The sequence below is a fragment of the Palaemon carinicauda genome, chromosome 36 (genome assembly GCF_036898095.1).
Source record: "Palaemon carinicauda isolate YSFRI2023 chromosome 36, ASM3689809v2, whole genome shotgun sequence".
Lineage (NCBI taxonomy): Eukaryota > Metazoa > Arthropoda > Malacostraca > Decapoda > Palaemonidae > Palaemon > Palaemon carinicauda.
The window spans coordinates 2,409,990-2,420,918 of NC_090760.1; the positions used below are offsets into that span (position 1 = coordinate 2,409,990).

A 10,929-nucleotide genomic window follows, 5' to 3' on the forward strand; every position below is an offset into this window, starting at 1 on the left:
AAAGTAGTATAATAATAATAGTATTTCAAGAGTTTTTTTTATTATCTCTGTCTTTGTGCACGGACAAATCGGTTTTTAAGCTGATATATTTTCCATTTAAAGAAAAAAATATTGTTGAAAGTATGTCTTAAATGTATTCATATTTATATTTATGATATTTGCATAGCAATTACCTTATAACACATCGAAAAAAACTTATAAAAATTGTTTAATAATAGGTGGTTTACGTTTATACAAAATTTAGCATAGTTTAGCTTTATACTAGTTTTCTTTAATGTTTGGTTTTCTCTATATATTAAAGCATATACTAAAATAAATTTTATATCACGATTGTCTAATTTTACAATAATACAGCAATTGTTGGAATATATAGCAAATATTGGTACCCAAAAACGAATTTAACGAACATATTTTGTGTAAAATAAATGGAATATTTAAAATCTAAAGTATATTTAATGTTAAAAAAAAAAAATGGTTGGATTCGTTCACTACGGTAAATACAGCAACTGAAAACCGTTTTCTTTCGTAATGTTTAGCTCTCTCTCTCTCTCTCTCTCTCTCTCTCTCTCTCTCTCTCTCTCTCTCTCTCTCTCTCTCTCTCTCTCTCTCTCTCTCTCTATATATATATATATATATATATATATATATATATATATATATATATATATATATATATATATATTTCTAAATTTGTTGTAAGTTTAGGAATTAAATAAATTAATTCTATTCCTATTGCTACCACATTAGTATTGTCATATCACAGTATAAAAGAGAGTTGTCTGTATGTATACACAGTATAATGGTTGTACTTGGACAAACACAGGTGTGTCTGTATTGCGTATATGTATGTATTGAAGTATTTCATATGTATTATGTATGTATATACCTATGCAAATATTTTGAAATATTTATATATGTATACGAGCTATGCATTTTTATGCTGCATGCATGAGTTTATATGTAAATATCAACACAAACACACACACACACACTCACACACACACACACACACACATATATATATATATATATATATATATATATATATATATATATATATATATATATATATATATATATATATATATATATATATATATATATATATATATTTGTATGTATGTGTGTGTGTGTGTGTGTATTTATGAGTATTTTAATGCACTTAAATAAGCCTAAATGTATGCATACACTTGTGTATGTATAAAACTACATGGTTTCTAGTATATATATATATATATATATATATATATATATATATATATATATATATATATATATATATATATATATATATATATATATATATATATATATATATAAACGTGTGTGTGTGTACATAAGAGTTTAATGCATTAAGCAAACCTAAATGTATAAATTCACTTGTGCATGTATAAAACTACATAGTTTATATATATATATATATATATATATATATATATATATATATATATATATATATATATATATATATATATATATATATATATATATATATATATATATATATATATATATATATATATATATACACACATGTACTATCAATCTTTTCATGTATACTAAAGCATGTCTAAAAGTAGTCACATAAGTAAAATGCACATACATCTGTACAGTATGTAGGCCTATATGTATGTATGTATGTGACATAATAATTTTTACGTTACGTGAAAATCCGACTTCAAATGTTATGTACCATTTTCCTCTTCACTCTAAATATTGTTATATTAAATGATAAGTTAATTTCAACTAAAATATCATATAAAAATACGTTGTAAACGTTTTAACTGTTCCAGAGAAGAAGATAGTCTTAAAATTTTGCTCTTCTCCAACAGCCAATGAGAGAAGGCTATGTAAAAGTTGGGTGTAGTGGAGGCCTCTGATTGGCCAAAGCAAAATTGTTCGAGAAAATTCCCACCATTTGTTCATTATTTTGAAAGACTTGGTGTACTTCAAGACGTGAAGGTGTGGTTATACGAAATGGCTAGCAAAATGGAGGACATATTGACGGTAAGAACGAAGAATTTTAGTTTTAATTGCTAGTATAGGGGAATTTTGTGCTATTCTGAAGGCCTGTAATTCAAATAACCAAATTATATAGAGGAACAATATGAGTGACATAATTCGGTTTATATGCTCGGGCCACGTAAGGATAGTTGGGCTTACACTGTCCATACTGATTTTAATGACCGTGAATGTCTCCAAACAATGTACACCAAATGATATGGAGGAAAAGTCTGAGTGGAGACATAATTCGGTTTATATACTTGGGCATGACCTAAGGATAGTTGGCCTTCTGCTATTTTACCCTGATTTGAATGGCTGTGAATACATCCAGGGTTCACATTTCTCTATGGAGTGCCATTAAGTTTTAATTTAATGCAATTTACGCCCCTTAATGAATTTTTGTAGTGAATTTCTCGAGTCTAGTTGTACCGAAATTTTACCTCTTGACATATTTCATATTCTAACCACGAATGTTTGCAATAGACTTTCGAGAAATTAGATATTTTTATTGCAAAAGGCTCTTTGCATTGTTGCAAGTCAGAGTTTACCTCTTGTGTTCTATGACATATCTATGAAATCACATGTTAGCTAACATTAAAAAATGTGGCAGCTTGAAGCTTTAAGGAAAACAAGTGCTTCTTAAATCAGGGGTGCCTTTTAAAAAGTTATGTAACTAGGTTTTTGTAGAATTTCATAAAGGATTGTTACAAAACGCTTGTAACTCACGGAGATGGTTGCTCGCCTATTAAGTGGGTGAAGTGTGAGTCAGTGTAATATAATGTTTATCTTTTAAGTTAGAAATACATTTTTATCGAGGTTAGAATATTCAATTATAACGCATGAACCATTCTAAATGCGAGTGTTTTATGAATTTCCCGATAATTCCAATAAATGAACTTAGAGAGCGACAGTTTTTTTATACTGTATATCACTTTGAGTAAATTTGGTATAAAAACCCAATTTAATCAATTTATGCATATTTTTATTTAGTTTTCTTGTCTTATGTTCAAATAATATACTACTCCATCGAAAATTTCACAAGTAATTAAAATTTTAACGTGAAGGTACTGTACTTTATACCATGTGCTGCAAATGCAATAATTCATCCTATTTTTCTTATGAAAATAGTAAATGTTTGTTATACAAAATTGCTAAATTGAACGAGTGGTATTTACCTTAACACTAAGCCATAGGGTCTAAATTGAAATATAATTATCTCCGTTCTTCCCCCCGTCTCGTTCTCCCCCCCCCCTCCCTCTGGTTCTCCCCCCCCCTCCCTCTGGTTCTCCCCCCCCCCCTCTCTCGTTCTTCCCCCCCTCTCGTTCTTCCCCCCCCCTCTCGTTCTTCCCCACCCCCCTCTCGTTCTTCCCCACCCCCCTCTTGTTCTTCCCCACCCCTCTTGTTCTTCCCCACCCCCCTCTTGTTCTTCCCCACCCCCCTCTTGTTCTTCCCCACCCTCCTCTTGTTCTTCCCCACCCTCCTCTTGTTCTTCCCCATCCTCCTCTTGTTCTTCCCCCTCTCAAACTTCCCCCCTTCCTCGGTCTCCCCCCTCTTAATTCTCCTCCCTCTCACTTCTCCCCCTCTTACTTCTCCCCCCCCCCCTCGCACTCCCTCTCCCCCTCACATTCTCCCCCTTCTGGACGGTAACTAAACATGATCTGCTTAAGAGATATTCGAATTTAGAAAAGTAATTTCCCCATTAAACTTTGTAGGCGATGTTCTTTTAGTCATCTTGCTATATATCATAAAGGAAAACAAATCTAACGAGTAACGTATTTACTAAAGACCGAATTAACCACTCCCACAATACTGTCTAGTCTAAGCTGTGACGTCACAGGTACTAGTAACACGGGCAATTAACACTGGAAGTGGCTGGATTTTTTACGGCACTTTCTCTGTTTGTGAGCCAGTATTATTATTATTATTATTATTATTATAAGCTTGGCTTTAACCCTAGTTGGAAAAGCAAGATGCCATAAGCCCAAGGGCTCCAAAAAACAAGAATAGGGCACAATCAAGATGTACTGGGACCATCTAGTGAGCAAGAATCAACCTTTATTCTTTTTACCTTAAGACGAAATAGATATGTGATGGGGCCCCAGACTATACAATAAGTCACACGTCACTTGAAAGACAGATATTAAAATTTTCAAGAGGAAACACTTATTTCCAAGTTGTTTGATAGTGGATTTAACAAACGAGTAATATACAGTATGAAATACTGAATGCCTTGGAATGAATACGATAAATTGAATTACTATAGGCCCTATAGTTGGATTCCCTAGCAGTGTGGGACCTGAAAAGCAGCCTTTTCAAGTTTGATTTACTGGATTTAGCTGTGGGAGCAAGTTTATGGGTTGCAGGTGCAAGTTTATGGGTTGCAGGTGCAAGTTTATGGGTTGCAGGTGCAAGTTTATGGGTTGCGGTTGCAAGTTTATGGGTTGCGGTTGCAAGTTTATGGGTTGCGGTTGCAAGTTTATGGGTTGCGGTTGCAAGTTTATGGGTTGCGGTTGCAAGTTTATGGGTTGCGGTTGCAAGTTTATGGGTTGCGGTTGCAAGTTTATGGGTTGCGGTTGCAAGTTTATGGGTTGCGGTTGCAAGTTTATGGGTTGCGGTTGCAAGTTTATGGGTTGCGGTTGCAAGTTTATGGGTTGCGGTTGCAAGTTTAGGGGTTGCGGTTGCAAGTTTAGGGGTTGCGGTTGCAAGTTTAGGGAGTTGCGGGTGCCAATTATTTCTTCCGTGTTTAAATTTATTGGTTGCAGGTGTAAATATAAAGGTTTCATGTGCAAATTTACGAGTTAAAGATGCCATTTTTTTGGTTGCAGGTGCAAATTTAAGTTTCTTATGAAAAATTATGGGTTGCAGGTGCAAATTTACGGGTTGCAGGCGCAAGTTTAGGGATTGCAGGGGAAAATTTATGGGTTGCAGGCGCAAGTTTAGGGGTTGCAGGGGAAAATTTATGGGTTGCACCGGCTAATTTACGGGGTGCAGGGCAAGTTTAGGGACTGCAGGTCCAAAATTAACGGGTTGCCGGTGCAAGTTTACGGGTTGTCAGTGCATGGTTAGGGGTTACAGGTGCGTGGTTAGGGGTTGCAAGGGCTAATTTATGGGTTGCAGGGAAAGTTTAGGGGTTGCAAGTGTAAATTTGTGTTGCAGGGGCAAGTTTAGGGACTGCAGGTCCAAAATTAACGGGTTGCCGGTGTAAGTTTGCGGGTTGCCGGTGTAAGTTTACGGGTTGCCGGTGCACGTTTACGGGTTGCTGGTGCAAGTTTACGGGTTGCAGGTGCATGGTTAGGGGTTGCAGGTGCAAATTTACGGGTTGTAAGGATTACTTTACGGGTTGCAGGGGCAAGTTTAGGGGTTGCAGGTGCAAATTTGTGTTGCAGGGGTAAGATTAGGGACTGCAGGTCCAAAATTAACGGGTTGCCAGTGCAAGTTTACAGGTTGCAAGGGCTAATTTACAGGTTGCAGGGCAAGTTTAGGGGTTGCAGGGGCAAGTTTAGGGACTGCAGGTCCAAAATAAACGGGTTGCCGGTGCAAGTTACGGGTTGCCGGTGCAAGTTACGGGTTGCCGGTGCAAGTTACGGGTTGCCGGTGCAAGTTACGGGTTGCCGGTGCAAGTTACGGGTTGCCGGTGCAAGTTACGGGTTGCCGGTGCAAGTTACGGGTTGCCGGTGCAAGTTACGGGTTGCCGGTGCAAGTTACGGGTTGCCGGTGCAAGTTACGGGTTGCCGGTGCAAGTTACGGGTTGCCGGTGCAAGTTACGGGTTGCCGGTGCAAGTTACGGGTTGCCGGTGCAAGTTACGGGTTGCCGGTGCACGATTATGGGTTGCCGGTGCATGATTATGGGTTGCAGGTGCATGGTTAGGGGTTGCAGGTGCAAATTTACAGGTTGTAAGGCTAATTTACAGGATGCAGGTGCAAATTTGTGTTGCAGGGGTAAGTTTAAGGACTGCCGGTGCAAGTTAACGGGTTGCCGGTGCAAGTTAACGGGTTGCCGGTGCAAGTTAACGGGTTGCCGGTGCAAGTTAACGGGTTGCCGGTGCAAGTTAACGGGTTGCCGGTGCAAGTTAACGGGTTGCCGGTGCAAGTTAACGGGTTGCCGGTGCAAGTTTATAGGTTGCAGGTGCAAGTTTATAGGTTGCAAGGGCTAATTTACGGGTTGCAGGGCTAGTTTAGGGGTTGCAGGTGCAAGTTTGTTACAGGGGCAAGTCTAGGGACTGCAGGTCCAAAATTAACGGGTTGCCGGTGCATGGTTAGGGGTTGCAGGTGTAAATTTGTTGCAGAGGTAAGTTTAGGACTGCGGGTCCAAAATTAACGAGTTGCTGTTGGAAGTTTACGGGTTGCCGGTGCACGTTTACGGATTGCCGGTGCACGTTTACGGGTTGCCGGTGCACGTTTACGGGTTGCCGGTGCACGTTTACGGGTTGCCGGTGCACGTGTACGGGTTGTCGGTGCACGGTTAGGGGTTGCAGGTGCAAATTTACGGGTTGCAAGGGCTAATTTATGGGTTGCAGGGCAAGTTTAGGGGTTCCAGGGGCAAGTTTAGGGACTGCAGGTCCAAAATCAACTGGTTTCCGGTGCAAGTTTGCGAGTTTCCGGAGCAAGTTTAGGGGTTGCAGGTGCAAATTTGTTCTGCAGGGGCAAGTTTAGGGACTGCAGGTCCAAAATTAAAGGGTTGCCGGTGGAGTTTACGGGTTGCCGGTGCAGTTTACGGGTTGCCGGTGCAAATTTAGGGGTTGCAGGTGCAAATTTAGGGGTTGCAAGGGCTAATTTACGGGTTGCAGGGCAAGTTTAGGGGTTGCAGGTGCAAATTTGTTCTGCAGGGGCAAGTTTAGGGACTGCAGGTCCAAAATTAATGGGTTGCCGGTGCAAGTATACGAGTTGCTGTGCATGGTTAGGAGTTGCAGGTGCAAATTTATGGGTTGCAAGGGCTAATTTATGGGTTGCAGGGTAAGTTTAGGTGTTGCAGGTGCAAATTATTTCTGCAGGGGCAAGTTTAGGGACTACAGATCCAAAATTAACGGGTTGCCGGTGCAAGTTTACGGGTGGCTGTGCATGGTTAGGGGTTGCAGGTGCAAATTTAGGGGTCGACGGTGCAAATTTAGGGGTCGACGGTGCAAATTTAGGGGTCGACGGTGCAAATTTAGGGGTCGACGGTGCAAATTTACGGGTCGAAGGTGCAAATTTACGGGTCGAAGGTGCAAATTTACAAGTTGAAGGTGCAAATTTACGGGCTGCAAGGGCTCATTTACGGGTTGCAGGAGCAAATTTCTGTTGCAGGGGCAAGTTTAGGGTTTGCAGGAGCAAATTTGTGTTGCAGGGGTAAGTTTAGGGTTTGCAGGGGCAAGTTTAGGGTTTGCAGGAGCAAATTTGTGTTGCAGGGGTAAGTTTAGGGTTTGCAGGGGCAAGTTTAGGGTTTGCAGGTGCAAATTTGTTGCAGGGGCAAGTTTAGGGACTGCAGGTCCAAAATTAACGGGTTGCCGGTGCAAGTTTACAGGTCGCCGGTAAAAGTTTACGGGTTGCTGTTGCAAGTTCACGGTTGCCAGTGCAAGTTTCTGGGTTGCAGGTGCATGGTTAGGGGTTGCAGGTGAAATTTTAGTGGTTGCAGGTGGTGTTTCATGGTGAAATCAATTTGTAGTTTTAGACGTGCAAGAATATTTTTAATGAATAAACCTGTTACACTTAATACTTAATGTGAAACCTTTTTTCCTTTCAGATATGGTTTCGTCTCAAACTTATTACGACCATTTTGATATATGAAATAGTTTTAATACATCCATGAATTCGAGTCGATACACGCAGGGAGTCTGTTTCCCTGGAACACAAGGTTTTCCAATACACCGTCAAGATATTTTTGGCTAGTTACCTCCGCCAATGAAGTTAGGAGATTGTTTTTGCCCCTTGTTTGTTTGTGTGTGTGTATTTATGAGTAGCTTCCTGGCAACAATATTAATCGTAGAGTATTGAAACTTGCAGAGATTAACTGTTACGTTAAAAGCTGGAAATGATTAAATTTTGGAAGGTCAAGGTCACGGTCTAGCAAAAAGTTCAATTCACGTAATCAGCCATAAGTTTGGACATCGCTGTCACAGACTTCAAACTTAGTATTTGAGTGTACTAAAATCCACGCTAATCAATACAATATATGGTCAAAGGTCAAGATCAAGGTTGAGAAATAAGCTGCCACGGTGGAGGTCTGCGTTCTACCGAGTGCCCCTCTAGTTTTTATTTAGCTTTCAGAACGCTCCTTTAATGTTTAAACTACCTGACCTCAGAACTTTTAGTAGAAAGAATAAAAAAGAGGTGATACGAACATTTGATTTCTTGGCATCCTTGTTCATAAATGTATTCTTAGTTTGATGTGAATTGTTTTATACTTGAGGTCGTAAAGCGAGTCTTGCCTAAAGTTATAGAGGCATTCATCTTAACCGTGTCCTGCGAATGTCAAAAACCTCTCACTTAAGGGTGTTACATTGTGGTAAATTACTGCTTACATTATTTTGTCTTGTCAGGTTTTTATCAAATGCACATTGTATGAGACCCATCCCTTATTTTCTCATATATTTGATCATAAATTGATTTATTAAATCGCGCTATACATTCGCTCTGAATTATCCGAACTAGTTATATCAGCAAGTAGAATAATTTATTGTTAATTCAAAATTGTTAAATTAACTCTTGCTTGGTCTAATAGATTCTCTTACAGTAAATACCAAGTTAATTACATTATCAGAAGTCACCTTACCGAGTTAAAAGTAGCTGCCGAATGTATAAGTGTAAATATTTGTATACAATAAGATTAAGAACGAGTAATATGACACATACAATAATAAAGTTTAAAGATAATATAATAGTAGTTTTAAAATCATCGACGTGTATCGAACCGACTTTACAGGTGTATCAAACCTATTTCATTGTATGAAAACGAATACATATTGAAACCACACCTCCATCTGACTTGTGAAGATCAAGTCTATAAAAATATACGACTCAACAATGAACTACTCTTGAACAGGATTAAGAAAACGGTAAGTTTTTTCATTGTGAGAATGACATGTGAATTCTCTTACAAAAGCTCATTATTATGAACTCTTATTCTCATAACTGAATATATATTTATTCATAATGACATTTATCTTTATGTAGATTTTACGTAATTCTCACGAATATTGGGATTCTATAGGAACTAACATCTAAATATATATATCCTATGAGTCGTCACTAGTTTATGAAAGCTATCAATTCAGTACCAGCTGAACTCTGTTGAGTCCCTGATTAGGCTGAAGGAACATAGAGAGTAGAGGTCCCCTTTTTGTTTTGTTTCATTGTTGGTGTCAGCTACCCCCCAAAATTGGGGGAGGTGCCTTGGTATATGGATGGATCAATTCTGGGGATAATTAAATTGATTTTTTGTTGTAAACAGGTGATACAACTGTGAATAATTCTTCAATCAACATTAATGGATACTGCAGCAAAGGAGCTGCCACTTCACAAAACAACAAGGAAATTAGAATTCTCTCAAGAATGCAGTTACGAACATAATTACTTAAGGTTTGTCAGATTACTGTCAATCACATCAATTCAAGAGAATGAATATTTCTCTATAAATGATAGAACTGATAGTAGACTATGCAATTTTATTTTTCATTAAAGATATTGTTAATTTTATTTAATTCATAAGAGAATAAATGTTTGATTTTATTTCAAGCAACTAGCATGCGATAATACAAGATTGTGCATTATGCTCTACCTTTAGTAATTGCCTTAAGAACAGCAAGTGATTAAACCTATATCTAAGCCAGATATGTTTGACAACATCATATGTTAATTTAATCGTACAGAAATAGCGTCTAGTAACTAATAACTTCTTGTAAAATACTTTTAGCTTAAATTAACATTTAAATTGATGTTATATAAAGGTCTAGAGTGAACTAATTTATCAATATTCAAGTACTGTACTGTTAAGGATTGCTTGCTCTAAAGGTTTCCTTTTCTCTTTCAGGGTCCTTGCTAGTGTACAACGAAGCTAAAGGAGGATTATTATCCTACAGAACTTTCTATAAAAACCGATTTACTTAATTACTGCTTCAGAAGGAGAGAAATAAGAGTGGCTAGCACTGTAGTGTCTGTAGTTACCGGTAGATGGCATGGATATCAAGTATAAGCATATAACTTCAGGAAGGGGAAAGAAACACCACAGCATTATAGCCACATGAAAAGATGAAAATAAATGTACTAACCTGATAGTCCCTGGTGCGAGCTAGGCAGGGCCTGGTAAGAGCTAGGCAGGGCCTGGTAAGAGCTGGGCAGGGCCTGGTAAGAGCTGGGCAGGGCCTGGTAAGAGCTGGGCAGGGCCTGGTAAGAGCTGGGCAGGGCCTGATAAGAGCTGGGCAGGGCCTGGGAAGAGCTGGGCAGGGCCTGGGAAGAGCTGGGCAGAGCCTGGGAAGAACTGGGCAGAGCCTGGGAAGAACTGGGCAGAGCCTGGGAAGAGCTAGGCAGAGCCTGGCGAGAGGTATCAGGGCCTGGCAAGAGGTATCAGGGCCTGGCAAGAGGTAACATGGCCTGGTAAGAGGTAACAGAGCCTAGCTGGGCCTAGCAAGAGCTAGCAGGGCCAGGTAAAAGCTGGCAGTGTTAGGCGAGAGGAGAAAGTACTGGCAGTGCCTGATGAGAGCTACCGCTGTCTGGCAAGGGCTGCAGTCTCCAATACAAGAGTGCGAGACACTGTCAAGTTTTTGTAGTTCAAGTAAAGCTGAATAATATCAAGAACCACATTTTCCACGAAAAAATACAAGGGTTCTTAATGTTTTGTTCTTGAAAGGGATCACCTGTTTTTTTTTTACCATTTTATTTCACCCTCTCTTCTCTTTATAATCAGTTATCAATTGAATCTTTTCTCTACAACAGTTAACTTTGTTGGCTGTT

General features: G+C 39.0%; 1 long non-coding RNA gene across 1 annotated transcript; it reads left to right on the forward strand.

The window, feature by feature from the left end:
- Positions 1-1,856: 1,856 nt before the first annotated feature.
- On the forward strand, positions 1,857-9,559 carry LOC137628328 (uncharacterized). The gene is made up of 3 exons (XR_011041328.1): positions 1,857-2,007; positions 7,724-9,035; positions 9,431-9,559. It is a non-coding gene; the product is annotated as an uncharacterized lncRNA (long non-coding RNA).
- Positions 9,560-10,929: the final 1,370 nt, after the last annotated feature.